The following is an 18,617-nucleotide window of genomic DNA, read 5'->3' as shown; positions in this document are numbered from 1 at the left end:
CCCCAGGTTCATCTTCTGGGCAGCCTGGGTTGACGATCATCACTCTCTCCCCAGGAGGGTAAACCGCCACCTGAGAAAGGAATGTGGCGGCTTTGGCCACAATTGTGTTGTCTGTACATAGAATGGTGCCTGGCACACAGTAGGACTCAGTACTGAGACTCAGTGAATGAATACATGCTCCAGAGAACCTATCATCACTGGTAGATTTTTTTTTTTAGGGACTCTTTTCATTTTTATTCATTCAACAAACATTCATTAAGTGCTTGCTTCGTGCCAGGTGTGGTGTTAAATGCTAGAGATGCAAAGTTAATTAAAACTGGACCCCCAGTCTCCTGGGAGGCAAATACAAATGCAGAGAGGATTGCCCATGTAATGAGATCATTGCCAGACCGAAAGGTGAGCAGGAAACAGAACACAGAATAAATAGTTCCTAAAAAGACACTAGAAAGGAACCTAGAGTTCCTTAGTGAGGTGTTTTTTATTTACATTTTCACACTTGAACATCATTAGCTGAGCAAACCGAGGCGCTGGGAGGCCACGTAACTTCCTATAGGGGTCACCTGCCTATCTGGGACCCAGCCTGAATTCATATCTGGATCAACCCCTCTCGAAAGGCCATGTTCTCTCCAGCATATGATGCTGAGTCCAGAGCTAAGACTAGAACACAGGATCCTGGATGCCCTCGCATGCATGGCAGCTGCTTAGAGCCCTCGGCCTGCACACAGGATAAATCTCACCTCCTCCATTAACTGGCTGTAGATTCCATGTGTTCCCTGCTTCTGGAAGGTTCTTACTCCTGAAGCCCCCTCATTCTGTGCTCTTTCATTCTATGAAACCAAGAATCAGACCGTCTCAGTCTGGGTTCCCCGGAGGAAGGCCGCAAGACCAAAATTCAAGTGCAGGTCGTTTATTCGAGAAGTGACGGGAGCGCTGGGGTAGGAGCCGGGATGCGGCACTGGGCTGAGAAGGGGCAGGACATGGGGCGCTTTCAAGCACGTTCGCATGGCGGGCAGCTGGGGCTCAGCCCCACCGTGCACCTGCGCGCCAGGGAAGGCCGCGGCGCCCCTCGGCGTCCTCTCCCTGAGGGTCGAGGCAGGTGTGGTACTTCCTCACCAGCTCCCATCAGCCACTGCTGTGGGCCGCGCCCGAGGGGCTGTAACTCCGCTGCTCTTCAGGCCTCCCACTCAAAGTGTGGCGGGCTCCCTGCTCCTCGGCTCAGCACTCGTGGCTCTTCGTCACGAGGAGCCAGCCTCTCTCTCTTGCCCTCACCTCCCCATTGAGTTCTCTGCTCTAGGATTTTCGAACGGCTTGCAGCTCTTGGAAAAGCTCCTTCTCTCTTTCTCTCATCCTTCTGTTCCTCTACCCATTCCAGTTTCTCTATCTCATTCTCAGAATAACTCCGCATCTTTTATGAGTCAGGGCAACATCACCTCCTCCAGGAAGCCATCTCTGACTGACACTCCAATTCTAGGTGCCCTTGGCTTCGGTCAGGTTCACTGTTCTTATACTTCTGAGACTAGTCATCACACAAGATTGTCATCACCTCTTGTCTATAAGCATTTGGGAAGTCACAGGTGCATGTGTCATTTTCATTGGGCATTAAAGCTAAGCCTGGGTATGAAAGTTAGGCCTGAATTTGAAATGCAACTTAACCACTTCCTAATCGTGGGGCTTGAGTTGAACTTTAAACCTGTTTTCCATCTGTAGAAATGGGCACAGTAACACTTCCCTTAAAGGAATGATGTAAGCATTACAGAAAACTCATGAAAACCACCTAGAACAGTATGTACAGGTGTTGGATTTAGAGTCCCAGCAGGACATGGAGTAGTGAGGAGATTAACGAATGGACCATTCACAGAGGGTAGACAGGGTTCAGGGAAGCCAGCAAGCCATGGGGATCCCAGAGCAAGCAACAGCTGGAGGTCCTCCCTCCCCTGGGACAGAAGCAGTGTGGCCACTGGAACTCAGGAGAGGCGTAGCTGCAGCAGAGTGGCTGTCCCACATGAAAATAAGTAGTACAAGCTAACGTTTACTGCATACCTACTATGGCCAGGCACTGTTCTAAACGCGTTAACTCAGTTAAGTCGCATTCATGGAGTAAGTATTACTATTTGCCCCATCAGGTGAGTGGGGAAGCCGAAGCACAAAACGATGCATTTTTTATGGTCCCACAGTGGGTCTGGGACCTCACTGTCCTTTGACCCTCTGATCTCGTGCTGGTTCCTCCCACCGGTAGAACTCACCCGGAAGCGAAGGGGTGAGGTGAGGATGCCCGCTAAGCAGTCCACAGGCATCACGGAGCGGAGCGGAGGAGCATGGAGAGCGGATCCGCCAGGCTAAGGCAGGCACAAGAGGCGGTTGGTGAGTGGGAGCTGCCTTTGCCGCCGCTGCTGCTATTATGGTTGTTGTTGGATCATCGAAGCTTGGGGCGCTGCTCGGCTCCCAGGCAGGCTCGGATATTTTCCAGTTGAATGAATGAACCACTGACCTATTAACTACAAATTATAGCAACATCACTTAAGCCCTAAATAGCATATTTATTGAATAATGTAATTGAAAATATCCCTTTAAGCTTCTGGTAATATAAGAAATGGTTCACTGCTAAGAGTTTTAATACTATTATATATTTGTTGAATTCTTTTTCGACATTTATTCAGGATTTCCAGACTGTATGGGAAGGGAAGCAAAACACCATTGTCGGCGGTATAGGCGGAAATAGAAAACTAGGGTTTTCCGTTCAGATTGAAATGTTAGGCACTTGGAAGTGGCCTTTGAATTTCGCTTGAGAGTTTAGCGCTTCTGCCTGAGACCACCCAACCTGGAAACCACAGGCAATGCCCTGCACAGTAGGTACACCAAGATCAGGAGAGTAATCTGGTACTGACACGCAGGGCTTAGAGCCGACCAGGGTGTGGGAGGCTGAGCTGGCCACGTGAGCCTTAGTAACAATGGCAGCCTTGTCCTGAGACGCCACATGGCTTTACTCATTCAGTTCCCCTAAGTACCTTCTAGAGCGGGTTCTATTATTAGCCCCATTTCGCAGATGAGAAAACCGAAGTATAGGGACATTAAGTAATTTGCTCAAGTAATTTGTCACCCAGGCGTGAGTGGAAGACCCCTAATTCAAGTCCAGAATCTGTCTCTAGATACCTTCGCTTCGTCGGGTACTTAGTGTCTCTCTGTCAGGAGATGATAGAGTTGAGGCTTCAGCTTCAGCCCTCTTATTTTATAGATGAGGCTCAGAGAGATACCGCGACTTGTCCAAAGTCATCCAGCCCTTGAAAAGGTGAAGGGATTAAGAAGTACAAATCGCAAGTTACAAAATAGTCACAGGGATGTGAAGTGCAGCATAGGAAATAAAAACAAACAAACAAACATAAAAGCCACCCAGCCTTGTTATCAGAAGAACTCAAATGGGTCTTAGTGACTACATCTGACCCTGAACCATCCTGTCACCTTGGGTGGGTCACTATTTTAGTTTCAGTATACTTACTCATCTGTAAAATGGGGTAATAATTATACCTTTAAATACTTTTAAGAGGCAAATGATCACTTCCGCCCTGACTCCTCTTAGATACAAGAACCACATATGATATAAGGGGAACGACTTGGGTAAACTGTAGAGGACTAGACAACAACAGAACTAACAAATAATAATAACCTATAAAAAGCACTGGCTGTGACCACAAAGCCATCTGTTAACCCACATAATTCATCGTTCATAATCCATGATTCTCACCACACTCCTTCCAGATTCACAGCTGGGAATCAGTTACAAGGAGGGGTGTAACTTGCCAGGATACCAGAGTCAGTAGGTGAGTGACCTTATCAGGATTTGAACCTGACCAGTCTGGATTGGAGCTCCACATCGGTAGCTATATTGTTAACAAAGATTGCCAATGTTGTTACAATGTTGCACTGGCATTTTCTGAAGAAATAGTGATAGACGCAAAGCAAAGGAAAACCATTGCTTTAGAAAACCATCCACATTTTTATTTGTCATTTAAATGAAGACCTAAATGTAAGCCCTAGAATTCGTCCAGTGTGCAGCTTTGGAACTCACACTGCTGCCATGACACATGAAGACACCTGGCCTTAAAACCTCAATTTCCTCGTCTGTAAAATGGGGGAAAGTAACACCTGCCTCGTTGGCTTCTTTTAAGGATTAATGGGATGATGTAGGGAGAATGCCTCATCCATCTTAGTTTTTTGGTTTACACCTCATAGCACCTCTATGATAGTTCTTATTATCCCTTTTTACAGATGAGTAAACTGAAATTTATAGCCAAAAGCCCCCTTTACTTTACATCCAAGAAAATTAATACTCAGAGACAGGCAGCGACTTGCCCAAGGCCACAAAGTAGAGAAAATGGCATTGGGCTAGGACTCGGCCCTCTGATTCTAAACCCAGAACTCTCCAACATCTCTGCCTTTGAAACGAACTTCTGTTGAAGGAGGTGACTCTTGAAGATTCAGATACAGATCATGGAGCTTTTAACACTATTCTTGCCGCCAGATCTTCTGTGTGGACCACAGAATGTTCTTTCTAGTAAGGGGTTTAATGTGGAAAATCTGAAGATGGTTAACATGTTAAACACTCGTGTTAATAGATACTGGATGGGGGAGGGAAGGCCATTGACTTGTAATGTGAATGTCGCCGCAGTCGTAGTAAATTCCAACCCATACCGATTGGTTCCCATTGGCCTGGCCCCACTGACATGTGTTGATTCATTTATTTCTCCACCACCCCAAGGGCTGGACAGGTACTGCTCTTACCCTCATCTTACAGATGAGGAAACTGAAGCATAGAAAGGTGCGGTGACTTGCCCAAGGTCACACCATAAGTAAACAACTGAGCTGAACTCAGAGCCTAGTCAGTAGGGCATCAGCCTCTCTGCTCTGATTACTCTGCTCGCATAGGTCAGCTAGACCCAAGGCAGGTTACAGGAATCGGGTCGCGGAAAGCATGTGTCCATTTCCGGTGGGCAGGTGGGGAGTAGATGAGAGGCGCTGTTCACTTTCCCACGTTCCCACCTGGAAGATGCTCCTTTCGGATGCAGGGGCTTTCAGAGCATGGTGGATAAAATGACTTTCAAACACCTTCCTATGAAAGAAGTCCCAACTAGATCCCATCTCTCATACGACCCCTCTCTGACTTAAAGCGTGACCGTTTCTACTTAGAGTTATTTGAGGAAAGAAAGAAGCCATGGATTGAAAACAGGACTCAGTATATGCTGATCCGTGAGTAATAAGGATGATGATTAGCATTTATGCAGTGCTTACACTTTCCAACAGGCTGTCACACACAGTCATTATACCATCAGTTCCACAAGAGTTCTAGGTTGTCAGCACTTACAGAAGAGAAAGCTTGAGATGGATTCGGGAAGCCTCAGTGATTTCCTTAGTCACACTACCGCTAGGTTGGGGTGGAGAGGGTAGACTTGTACGTAAGTCCAGATACAAAGTTCTTGCTGATACTTGATGCCGGCTGAACAGCCGCACTCTGAATCTAGCCCTTAAGACTACATTCTTGAATCATGGGAGCACTTCCTTCTGCCTTTCTCCCTGAAAACAAGCTTTAAGGGCTATGGCAAATTCCTGGAAGTATCTACTGAGACTCGAAAGCTATTTAAGAAGCCAGTTTCTAGAACTGAGTCTTCACTGAAAAGATGGTTTTCATTTCCTGGGATCTGCCTGGCTCTGTTTTTACTAAGTTGGGTTGCTAAGGGCTTGACACTCATCGGCCATGTTAAGTTATATGCTTTTCCTTGTTGTGAAAAAGCATGTATCGATCCCCACCATCTATATGCCTGTGACTAATTTTTCTTTTCTCTCTTCCATTTGTGAAACTTTTGCTTACAGCCTCCTTGGCATAATTGACACATTGGCTCAGGCCGCCAAGACTGCCAACTTGGAGCCTCAGATCAGTCAAATCAGTTATGACAGATGTGGTTATTTACAAGAAAATAGAAGTCACTATAATTAGACTTTCTAAAGAGTACATTTGGGTGGAGAATGAGAAAGCATAATCTCGCATGTCAGCCCTGAGCAGGTTCTTCTCTGCTCTGCGGAAGGTGTTGGGGTGTCTGACACCCTCCACAGACACTGCCCTTTATCAATTCTCACGACACAGCTATTGATAGATGGAAAGGCAAGGTGGTGGAAGGAGCATTAGATTCAGCACTAGAAGTGGTTTCGGTTCTGAGCTCAGTTCCTTGTCCTTAGCATCAGTTTCTTTTTTCAGTCATAAAATGGGGTTAAGTAAGAAACCTACCTCATCATCGGGCTGTGAAAATTAAATGTGATAAAATAAGACAGGTGCCTAGCATGGTGGCTGACGTAAGGTGCCATGCGTACAGCACCGAGTGGTGGATGCCCTGCCTTTCTTGAGCATAACGCAGTCTCCTTGACCCTCACTTCTCTGCTTCAGAAAATACAGACGACATGCATCTTAGACAATGGAGGCGAGAGCTGGAGAAAATGAGACGTATGAAAGGGCTTCATAACCATTTGTCGCTGTTTCGTGCCTCCATCTCCCTATTATTATTTTTAATATCCATAGTTACCACATATTGCGTGAGTGGCGGGCCAGGTGCTATAGTAAGCTGGATTGGCTTCTCCATTAAGTACAATAGGAACAGTGAGTGCCCAGGGCTCACGGCTTTAGGACCCCAGAAAATGTTTAATTTTAATTTCTCTTAAAATCGGAAGAAAAAAATGAATATAATAATAGTGAGTATAAAATCAAATATAAAAATAATAATGATAACCATCATGATGAATTCAGCCTAGATTATATTCATCTTTATAGCAATTATAACTGTAAACCCTAATTTTAAATTTTTTTGCATTTGGGGTTTTTTTTAAAATGCAGAACGGGACTGGTGAAGGCAAAAGGGCCTCGGACTCACAGAAGTTATAATGCAGGAGGCTGACAAGGGTGACCTTGGTGGTTCTCAGGAAGATTTTTTTAATTCTCATTTCACAGAGAAGGAAACTGAAACTCTGGTAGGTTAAGAAACTTTTCCAGAGCCACATGGCTAGTAAGAGACTGTATTAGTCAAGCTGGACTAAGAGCTGTAACTGCCCCCACATTTTAATAGCTTAAGCCCTTAGGGTTTACTTCCTGCTCACGCGATTCAGGGTGTGTGTTTGGCAGGCGGCCTTCCACACGGTGATTCAGGGACCCGGGCTCTCTCCTTCTTGTGGCTTTGTTTCCCTCTAATCCTGGGCGCTCTCTCCATTCAGTTGGTAGATGGAGAAAGAGAGAGAACCATAAGTGGGAGGGTTTTAGGGGCGAGGCCTGGAGTTGGCCCACATCTCTTCTATTCATGTTCCATTGACCAGAATGCAGTCACATGACCACTCCTAACTGCAAGGAAGGCTGGGAAATGTAGTCCAGCTGCAACGCTGGGAGGAAAAGGGGAGCTCTCTCAATCCCTGACACAGTGACAGTGTCCGATGCCAGACCGGGTCTTTGGTACACAGAGTCCATCTCTTCCCACTCTTCTTAGCTGCTTCTCGTCACTTTTAACTTGCACAAAACCCCTTCGTGGGCCCTATTTTCCTGCCAGACTTGCCTACTCGCCTTCCGCAGCACCAGACCGTTGCCTGGGCACTAGGAAGAGAGATGCGTTGGGAGCTCCTCCCCACCCTCGAATCGCTCTCAGGCTGACTTGGGAAGGCTGCAGCCGGTGGTTAGGCTCTCTGTGCTCCGGGCCCACCAGGGGCATCAGAGCATGTGCCGAAGCCGGTTACTACCCCCTCAGGGTGAGACTGGGGCTGCACAGGGGATCTCAGAGCGGGAGGAAACAGATTTGAGCTGGAGTCTTCATTGGACCATGAGCCTGGGGCGAGGCATGAGCAGTAAGAGGGTGGTACCGGATAACCTTACAGCACTAGAATGCCACAAGCCTGGTATAACAGGTCATTTACCAAAAGTGAATCATGTGGCCTGCCCCTAGGTGTGTGGCCTTTGGGCATCTATGATCTCAAAGGACAAAGCTGCTGGAACCAGCTGGAGGCTAGATGCTTTGTGGACACTTTCCGTAACCATCAGGCAGGCCCGGTGATCCTGGTGACATGCCGGTAGCACTGGTGTTGGCGGGCACCCAGCTTCTCCAGAATCAGGCCAGAGCTGTTACGAGACCTCCTAAATTGAATTGAAATATCCCCTCCTCCAGGAAGCCCTCAGAGGTCTCACTTCTTCAGAACTCAGGGCACTTACTGTCATTCCACCCAAAGGTCCTGTATTACATCGTAACATCCCTCTTGGTCTCCTCTCTTTATCTGCTCTTGGCCTCAGAGGCAAGGAGGCCAAGCCCACGCCTAGAGCCAAGTAGTCAAGGACACTCCCGAGCACTTTGTAAGTGTCACAGATTAAACAGCATTTAGTCAAGTCTGACATTTAATCCAGATTCACACCCGGGTCTCGTTTTTTGTAAGGAGAGATGGCAGTCGGGCACCATCCTAATTTCTTTTTATCTGGTGATGTGAAGAGCAAGTCACTCGAAATGTCCGTGGTCATACCGCAGTCTCCGTAAGGTGAATGTATTCACAGTCGATCCCGGTGCCTGTGTCAGAAACGACACAGCTTCCGTCAGACCTGGTCACGTCCCCTGGCCGCCATTTGCCCGCTGACTGACACTGGGCATGTTCCCTCATTTCTCACTGCCTATTTCCTTATCTGTCAAGTCGGGCTCTGACGGTGCAAGCTGGCGGGGCGGCTCTGAGGTTCACATGAGAGTCTACCAGACGGCACTTGGCACGCACTCTCTCCTCTCATCCCTGTTAGTCTCTCGCGCAGGCGCAAAACCTCACTCAAAAATGTGTCTTGGCATCTAGGACACTCCCTGGGAGGGATTTGTTTTTGTTTTAACGCCGAGGACGTTTGCATGAAAACAGGATCTTCGTTGCTTAGGAATTGATCAACTCCTGCTGCTGCTTTTCCCCAGCTGAAGTGCCAGTCCCATATTTGTCACAGGCAAGCCAGTAACGGTAGGGATGGCTGGGACCTCCTCAGATGCAGGACCGTGGCCGCTCAGGGAGGATTACAGAGGCCACGGAATCCAAAGAGGATCAGAAACTGTCCTAGGTTGAAGAGAGCTGGCAGGTAGAGGGTGCCCCTGGCGGAAGAACCGCTTCCATGAGTGAAGATTTTCCGTGGGTCTGCTTTGTTCTAGATGCTCAGGGAAGGAGAGGCAAGATGTTTAAGACATGGCCTCCACCTGCTACTGATAAAAAGTAACAATGAAGGCTGCAGGAGTGAGTGGCGGGGAGGAGTGCTTACAGCAGAGAGGCTGGGAGTGAGGAGCTGGACAGTCGCGGGTCGGGTCCTGCCACTTACCTACGGGGTAAGCATTGGACATGCTACTTCACTGCTCTGCACCCCCGTTTCCTCACCTTCAAAATAACACCCGTCTCTCAGGGTCACTATGAGGATTAAATGAGATGCTGTATGTTAAGTGGTTGGCATGCAGTCAGCACTCAGTAAAGCCAAACTGTTATTATTAACATTAATAGCAATTCATAATAAGACCAGATGCTCTCCATCCTAAGGAAGGGATGTCCAAGTAGCCACCGAAGGCTATTTAGAGGAAAGACTTGAACTTGATTTGACATAGCTGTGTCCACAGCAGAAAGTTCTTGAGGAGGTTTTAGAGACATGGTTCAAAAGCTTGAAGTGAACTCGCCCATGTGAACTTAGAGGGCAGTTTCCAGGTCTCTTGCTCTCTAGGCCACCCGCACGCTGGTGGCCCCAGCCTGGCCCCACAGGCGTTGACATAGAAAGGACAGAGATGAGAAGAGCCCAGAGTTGTAAACTGGCCAGGTCCTTCCTCTTGCCTCCGAGCTTGGCTTTCAGAAGGCAGTGGAGTATTCGTGTCCAAATGCCCGTGAGAGGCCGGGCACTTCTCTCTTTCTGTGTCCTTAATATATGCTACTCAGAGCTGAAAGCCCGCAGAGCATACCTGCGTGGCCGAGCCTAGCTCCCTTGCCTTGGCTTGCCTGTTCTCCTGGGCTTTCCCTCCCATCTGCCTATCTAAAGGCGTCCATAAATCCAGCTTTCTGAGCCCTCAGGGCCTGGCAAGGCCGCCATGGACCTCAGTCACATCACGATGGAAACAATTGAAAACCACTTGGCAAAAAAAGGGGTGACCTAATGTTTTAGAGCAAGAATACATTTTTTTTTTCTCACCATTCTTTTTCAAGCCCTGAGGGAAAGCCGGCTGCTCTCCAAGCTCTGTCAGGCCGGTACCCCAGGGCTCCTCACGCTCTCTATCCTGTCTCAGATCACCCCGCGGGGGGAGGCCAGGCTGCCAGGCCTGTGTTGGCCTCTCTTAGGCCTCAGAGGCGCAGATTGGGCCTTACCTTCCCGACTTGCCATAGGCTAGGCTATGGCCACAGGGACCTGTGGGGAGGCCCATATATGGAGCCTGGGGAATGTGGCTCTGGCAGGTGGCCTGGAAAAAATGGCCGTGTTCTGAGGGCGAACGACGCCGGATTATAAATAGCACGGCCTCCCTCCCCTCCCAGCTTGCTGTGTCTGTCACTGGAGAGTTGACGGTTTAAATTCAAGAGGACAGAATAGGACAAGTGGGTGGGGATGGGAGGACAAAAGGGAGGTGCCCATGGTGCAGTGGGTTCAGCTGCCATCTTGAGATTGATAAAGAGAATCGTCACCAGACAGTGAGATTGAGAGGGGAACATGTTTGGGGTTGCAGAGTGACTACTGATTTCATGCATTTTTATAAGCCAAATAAGTATTGAGGGAATACAAAAGGAAGCTCTAACTCCAGGACATGGTTTTAGAGGAGCTTTAGAGCCATTAACATATAACAATAATAATCTAATAATCGGCTGCCTCAGAATATAAAAGGTTTCTCTCTGGTTCCGAAAGGTCAGCTGTTCTGGCTTCCGAATCAGAAGGCAGCCAGGTGCCCGCAAAGGCTCACCCCTGGAGCCTCTCTCGGAGGGTTTCTCAATGGGTTTTTGTGTCTCCCTGACACAGAGGAAGCAGGGTACTCACTCTTTCTCTACAAACCTCCGCACGTTTTGCTCACCACGTGGAGGGTGATGAATTCAGATGTAAGAAAAATAAAGACGTGTGCAGAGCCCTGGCTGTGGAAAGCCACGCAGATGTTCTGGGTAACAGTGTTAGGTGGGAAATGTTCCAGCGAATTCTGAATTCCGAAGGAGGGGTGGGCTGGTTCTGCAGGAACCTGAAGTCCGTGTTTGTGTCCTGGGCTCCGCTGCGTGCTCCGGGGGACCAGGGGCCAGGCCTCGCGGTTTGCTGCCCAGCCCTCCGTGGCTGGGGACTTTATGGTGGGAACCGGAGACACAGGTGCGCAGGAGCACGTCGAGGGCGGGGACCCCTCCGTGGGTGTCTGTGCCTCCTTTCTAACCAGGCAGAGAGCTGGCAGTGGTTGTTTGTGTCCTTTGTTTTAGCACTTTGAGTCCATGGCAATGATTTGGAAATGGGTCAATTGATTGGCTTCTCCTCCCTACCTTTAAGATTCTCATTTCCTGTGTCCTTTGGAGTGACATTTGAAATCAAGCATGTAAAAAAAAAAAAAATTAAGGAGTTGCAGGCAAATTTTTGTACCTTTTGGACACTCCTATTTCAAAGCAGCTCCACTCCTACCTGTTTTAGATGTTAGTTTGCATTTTTTAAAAATGCCATGCCTTAAAACGTTTGAAAACAATAGGATAACACACTCCTTCATTTTAGTGATGAGTAAATGAAAAAGAGGGAAGGGAATTTTCCCAAGGTCAAACCCCAAAGTCAGGACCTCTGCTTCAGTAGCTGCTCGCCCTTGTTTTAAGAAGGGAAATCCCAGAGGGTTGGGACTGGAAGGGACCATAGAGAGCATCTTATCAACCTCCTTCCTTCAGTATCTGAGGCTGGGGAAGGTGATAGGATTTGTCCAAGGGACAGTCAGTGACAGATCTGGGACTTGAAGCCATCTCAGGTGCTCTTAAGAGACATGATGTGCCAGAAATAACCCAAAATGGTGGGATTGAATCCAGTCGAGACAGCTTCCCAGAAGAAGTGACACTGAGCTGAGATGAAAAAGATGACAGGAGGACAAGAAGGTGACAAAGGGCAGGGAGAGCATCCAAGCAGAGAAACCACAGGTGTGCTTGGTCATCTCACTCCCCCTGGGAAACAGGCTCGGAACAAACAGCGGTTCCCGTGGGAATACTGTTCCCATCTGTCTCTGTGTTGACTCCTCACCTAGGGGAGGTGGAAGGTGAGTGGCATCACCACCTGCCAGCGGTGATGGCATCACCGCCTCCAGCAGACCTGGAGCCCAGCTTACCATGAACGGAGCCTGCTCCTGGGAGAGGCGTTTCTGCCAGAGCGGGATGCATGCTGGAAGGCTGGCTGCAGCGGGACTTGAATACATAATAGGCCTCGTCTGATGTGAGCTGTGACAAAGTCCAGACTGCCTTTTCTAGACAGGAAAGGACATTGCAGGGACGGCGGGGTTCTTTCTCAGAGAAACTCCCTGTGGCTCCTTGGAGAGAATATGAGTCTGTCTCTCAGGGTGTGTACTTTCCGTGAGTACAGAGTGTGCCCTGGTTTGGGCCCCAGATCTTGTGTCTAGGCCTGGGGTGTAGAATTCATTTCTTTATCAAGGCTAAAAGAAGACTTGGGTAAAGATCTCGGGCAATGTGGACATGGATCGTTGTCACCCAGATACACTTTAAAAACAAAGATGCATTCTTCACAAAATAACATCTGAGGAGAAGATTCCTGTTCTTATCCTCTGCTCTCTGGGACATGTGAAAGCCAGCATCTGTTCATGCTGCAGAGGCCAGCTCATGTCATCATGAGTTCATCGTATGCTTCAGCTCTGTGAATCCAGCAGGACGGAGGCTGAATCCGGGACAGCCGGGAGAATGTGCGCAGGGCTTTGCTAATCCTGCCGCTGAGCAGGGACCTATCGGTCACTCTCGTTTTCTCATCTGCATTGGCAGGGGGACTCCTACATGAACTGTCATATTCTGCATTCATGACAGTCATAGTCTTCGTTCTGTCGTGCCAACCTGGGCCCTGCTGGAATGTGAAGGTGCCAGCTTCACGCTTCATCTGTCTCCACGCTAGCATTTCTCAAAGTGAGTTCTGAGAAGCGGGAGTCTTGCAAGATGCTCTATCACAAAGGGGTTCCGTTGCCACCTTAGTTTGGGAAATGCTACGCACTGGTTCATCCTGCGTATTGGGTCTCTGTTCTGATATCAACACCTCTGAGAGGTCTTCCCATACCTCTGTCCTCTTACCTGCTCTGTTCTTGAGACTGCTTTTACATCCCAATTGTTATGTGTATCTGTTTACCTTTGTATTGTCTATCTCACACCAACGGTGCACCACACACTAGTGGCCTTGTCTGTTTTGTTCAGCACTGTATTCCTTGTGCCAAGAACACTGCCTGGTTCAATAAAATGATGTGTTACATGAACTCATGAACCAGTTAACTTAACTTCAAACCCTCAGGACTCCTCCATATATAATTCTACTTAATTTTGCTTAGCTTAGTATTTTTTCAGACTTGTTCGCCCTTTTCCTTAAATGCCCAGCTCAACTAGTCATGTAGGCCCAGGTCAAATTGACCTTGGGAGGCCAGGCCGACCACCCTGCTGAGACCTGCTGAGAGTAGCCGGCCTCCCCATCCCGCTCTATGTCATCACCAGGTGTCATTTCCTTCATACTACTAATCACCAGCGAAAAGTGGCTTGTTCCTTAATTCCTCGTGCATTCATTCTGTCAACAAAAGGTCGCTGCCACCAGTCCGATGCCAACAGGAGTCCCCAGTTGGGTTCGGCACAAGGAGAAACTTTATTTAGGAAAACACTTTGCAAAATGGGGAAACACAGGTTGGGGTGGAAACCAAAGTGCACTCCCTGGAGCCAAAGCGGAGGCTGGCTTATATAGAGTGCCCACCTGGTCCCTGATTGGTCCATTTTTATGCAAATGAGGAATCCAAATTTGCACACTTGATTGGTCCAAATAGCACTGTCCTGATTAATTGGAATTGCGCATCTAGCTGTGCAGTTCTGATTGGACGAGGCAGGTCTCAGCCCATTGGTTGAAATACGATTCAAGAGACCCCTTTATAAGGTTCAGCTCAGAAGGCAGAAACACTGTGCAAGAGTTTTGGCAGCTCAGTCTGCAGCTTTTCACTGATATGCAGTGTGCTTGAGAGGCCTCTGTAAACAATGGCTGCTATACACTGATTATGAATTTGGACCCTGTTAAACATGAGTTTATTTTGGCAGATGTATTCCTTCTCAGGGTTCACAGCTCGGCTCCTCTGATCTGAGCTTTATGAAGGCTGGGATGACATTATCTGCCCTGTTCATCACTGATTCTCCCAGTACTTAGAATAGCTCCTGATAAGTACTCAGTAACGATTTGCTGCATGAATAGTCCTCTTTTCTGACTAACCCCCATCAACAGCCCATAGAAATTAAATTCCACCAAACACACTCTGGGAAATGCTGTTTTCTGTCAACCCATGCAACAAGTTGCCAGCCATTATAGAACAGTGGCTGCTCCATTCTTCCATAAAAACCGCAAGATCCAGAAGGGACTTTAGAGAGCACCTAGCCCACAGCGCTTGTTTTCGGAGGGAGAAATAGACGTTCGACGGGTACCAGTTCAGGACTGGTCCCCCAGGACTCCTCTATTAGTTTCCTTTTGCTGCTGTAACAAATTCCCATAAATTTAGTGGCTTACAACAACACACATTTGTTATCTGACAGTTCTGGAAGTCAGGAGTCTGAAATGGGTCTCCTTGGGCTAAAGTCAAGGCATCGGCAGAGTTGTTCATTCTGGACACTCGCTGTAGGAGAGAATCTTTTTCCTGGTCTTTTCCAGCTTCTAGAAACTCCCTGTATTCCTTGGTTCATGGCTCCTTCCTCTGTCTTCAAAGCCAGCAATGTCCAGTTGCATCTTTCTCAAGCCGCATCACTCTGACTCTGACCTCCTGCCTCCTTTTTTCACTTGTAAGGACTTCTTTGGTTACATTGGGCTCATCCAGATAAACCAAGATAATCTGCCCATCTCAGCATCCTCACCTTAATCACATCTGCAAAGCTCCTTTGGTCACGTAAGGCAATATCTTCACAGGTAGTGGGGATTAGGGCATGGTCATCTGTGGAAGTGGTGTTATTCCGTCTGCCACACCTTCTATCACACCATCTGCCTCTGGGTCACCTCGAGCAAACGCACGTTCCCCCGACCCATGTGCCCCAGCACTTTCTGCATCTCTCAGTCATAGTACTTGTCGCATTACTTTATGGCTCATTCAGGGTCTGGCTGCCTAGCTAGGCCATGATTTCCTCTGAGGCAAGGCCTGGTCTTCTCTGTGCTCAAACGTTAGAACATTCCTAGCACTTAGTAAGTACGCAGGAAGTGCTGGTTGTCTCGGCCGAGGTAGATGTTCTTCATCTCCATTTTATCATACCCCGTCCCCACTCCTGTTTAGTGAACTGAAGGGGTCACCCCCCACCCCCCAGATCCTGGAACTCAAGCTCTGCTGTGGCATTGGCCCCACAGAAGTCAAGAGAGACCCTGGCCACTTCATATTTTAGTCTTCTGGCATGTTAAAATACGAAAAAACATTAAAATTGATTACAAAAATTGTAGATCTGTAAAATATTTAAATTAACAAGTTAACTCTTTTGATATCTAAATACTATACAATAGACTCATGCTACATGCTAGCTTATCACAAGGTTTATATTTAAAATACATTATTCAGGATATTCTACAGTTGTCATAGTCCCAAATTCAGACTACCACATACAGTGTTTCTTATACAGACTGGGTCAAAAGTTTAAATTTATGCCCTTTCATCAAAGAGAGATCTGGTCCAAGCCTTTCTATTCACACCTTGTGAGAGGCCTTGCATAGAATAAAGGCCAAAGAGAAAGCATCTAGGAAGCAGTTTAATGCTCAGGATCAGACCGTGGGCAAGTTACGTCCCTCATCCAAACTCCCGTGTACTCCCCATCAGCGGGGCGGGGTGGAGTGAGGGGCGCGGACCCCTCAGAGTTCATGACCTCTAAGTTCTGTTTCCGCCAACATCTTATTATCTAGAAGGATCTATGGTAGATGCTGCCACCTGGTTTCTGATTCTAATGTAACCACGATGACAGTTTTGCTCCTGGCCTGAGCCACTAAGTGACTGCATCGCTGACTTTCTTTTTCCAGACATCCTACCAGGTTCCTTCGGCTGTCCCCAGCCATTCCTAGCCTCACAGAGTCCTAGAGCACTGGGCACCTTGCAGGCGACCTGGTCCAGCCTACTCATCTGAGGTCCGCAGAGAGGAAACTACCTTCTCCGTGTCCCCAAGTCAGGACTCAAACCCCAGGTCTCCCAGCTGCCCACCCCCTAATATTTCTGCTACCCCATCTCAGACTGGAAGACGTAGGTTGGCTTCTTACTCTGCAGTGAGTGCAGATTGAAAAAGCATGGGAAGTCTGATTTTGAAGCGGCTTTGGTAGCTTTAGGAAAGAAAACAGGACCCCCACCCCCAAACATAAATAATTGAAAACAGGTCTTATGTTCATGTGCTTTGTGCTTTTCTGTATCTGTGCTCTATTTTACAATAAGAAAATACATTAGAAAAGTCACAAATAAACAAAACTGAATAGATGGGATTTCAGGTCAAGTCAGCCAAGAACCCTTTATTCTTTTCCTGCTTTTTTGGGCCACTCCCTTCGCAAAGCTTCCTCCAGCCCTCCTGCCCACCGCAGCCCTGCCACACCCTCCAGCATCTATGACCTGGGCTGGTCCGTCCAGTTATTCCCTGGCTCATGCATCCATTAGGTAGTTATAGTGGTCCTCTTGTATTTAGTTCATCATGTACATGCAGCGTGATATAGTAAAAATGACATAGACCCAGGTGTGCCAACTGAGACCTGGGCTCAAGGCTGTACTTACGTACTCTCTTAACCTTTCTGGGACTCAGATCCCACACTTGCAAGGTAAGAGGCCTGTCCTAAATTAGGCTTGCAAACCCAAATGCATACAGAGGTCAGGCAGATGAAAGGAATGAGGGAGGCTCGTCCGGGGTAAGTAATAGGGAGTAGTGGCGACTTTGGCAAATTAGAAAGCCTATGCCTAGTGTAAAAGGAACATTTGCCACTGAGCTCAGGCTGACTGTCCCCATGCAGTAATGTGGATTCAGTGATGCCAGAGATCCCAGATCCCCTTTTTATTTTTTCAAGAACAGTAAGAAATCTTGATTTTTATGAGACATTTTCAAAATGTTTTAAGTATTCTGTACGTCAAAGAAAATGTGTCTGAGGGCCAAATCCAGCTTCGGCCAGCTATTAGCAAGCTCTGGGCAAGAGACTCAGTAGATTATGTTCTGGCTTCCCCACTCCGGTAGGTGATCGTGCACACATGTGCCTCACTTCCTTTGTGCCTGGATATGTGTTTCTCCCACTGCAGTCAAAGCGTCTGTTGTTCCTGGAGGATAGTAGGTGCTCAGTTAGTGATAGCTATAAAGGATAAGATCCACCTGTGCCCCGCCCCAGGGCTAGCACAGGCCAGGTATGCAAGGTCGTATCTAATAGTTTGCGCCCACTGAATAAGCAGGAACCACAATTGTTGATGATACTGTGGAATCACTAATGAAGTACATTGCAAGAAGCCCATGATTTCTGGCAAAATAGGTGTAGTATTTGGTAAAGAGGCTGATTCCCCTGAAACATCCGAGGCCCTTGGTCTGTAACTCATCCTTCTTTCTTATGCAGGCAAGAGAGATGGGGTCCTACTGGACTGTGCCATTTATCAAAGACCACACTGCACCCTTCGGGACTAAATTAATTTTTTCCTCCAAGTCACCATTTCTCGGCCACCCTTTCTTTATTTCCTCCGGCTCACCAGGAGGAGCTAACAGACAAGGACACAAGACAGGGCCAGGACTTGGGCTCTGGGCAGAAAAGAAGCTGTGAGGGTGATCCACCTTCTGCAGCTGAAGGGAGTACAAAGAAACACTTGAGCCCAATGGCATCGGTCTCTTTTCTTCACTGGAAGGAAAAAGGGCCATTATCCCCCCCTGCCCCATTCCCACCAGCCCTCCACTTAAACCTGAAGCAAGAGAGGCCCTGGTTTCTAGAAGGTTTCTCTGCTGGACACTCTAACAACATATTAGCATATTTTGCATTAAAAAGGACTTGGAAATGAATTAAATGATTGGCACGGTGTTTCAGAAGGGTTTTCCCAACCACTAGTAATTGTGTGGTTTTGAAACTCACCATTGCTGCCTGAAGTGCCCTGGGCCTGGCAGCCAGCTTAATCAGGAGACGTCGTACCAGGCGGGGCATATTTTAAGGCTCGTGATACCCAGCGATTGCCTGAAAAGTACCTGGAGACTTGCTAAAGAGAACCTTGTCCTAGTTTTTGAGCAGAGCTGGCAGTTCATTTTCCTTCCTTACAGAGCTGAGATTTATGCCAATTAGAAAACCTCTTTTTCTGAGATGGCTTGGGTCAGCCCTGCAACAGTCTGCTGAGGCACCAGGCGGTGTAGACAGGATCCAAATTTTGTTATCCAGCGAATGGAAGTGAAGCTTGGATGATGGGTGCTAGGGGGGCCACTTATGG

General features: G+C 47.9%; 1 protein-coding gene and 1 long non-coding RNA gene across 4 annotated transcripts in view; one reads left to right on the top strand and one right to left on the bottom strand.

Moving 5' to 3' along the window:
- The window catches only part of ZHX2 (zinc fingers and homeoboxes 2), a 137,663-nt gene that overhangs the window by 18,789 nt on the left and 100,257 nt on the right, over window positions 1–18,617 (top strand). The window lies entirely within an intron of this gene.
- On the bottom strand, window positions 460–9,408 carry LOC112483575. The gene is made up of 2 exons (XR_003047695.1): window positions 3,151–9,408; window positions 460–2,495 (listed from the first exon to the last, which is right to left on the bottom strand). It is a non-coding gene; the product is annotated as an uncharacterized LOC112483575 (long non-coding RNA).

This window comes from Pteropus alecto, unplaced genomic scaffold (assembly GCF_000325575.1).
Source record: "Pteropus alecto unplaced genomic scaffold, ASM32557v1 scaffold164, whole genome shotgun sequence".
Classification (NCBI taxonomy): domain Eukaryota; kingdom Metazoa; phylum Chordata; class Mammalia; order Chiroptera; family Pteropodidae; genus Pteropus; species Pteropus alecto.
This window is presented reverse-complemented; position numbering and strand designations above follow the sequence as displayed.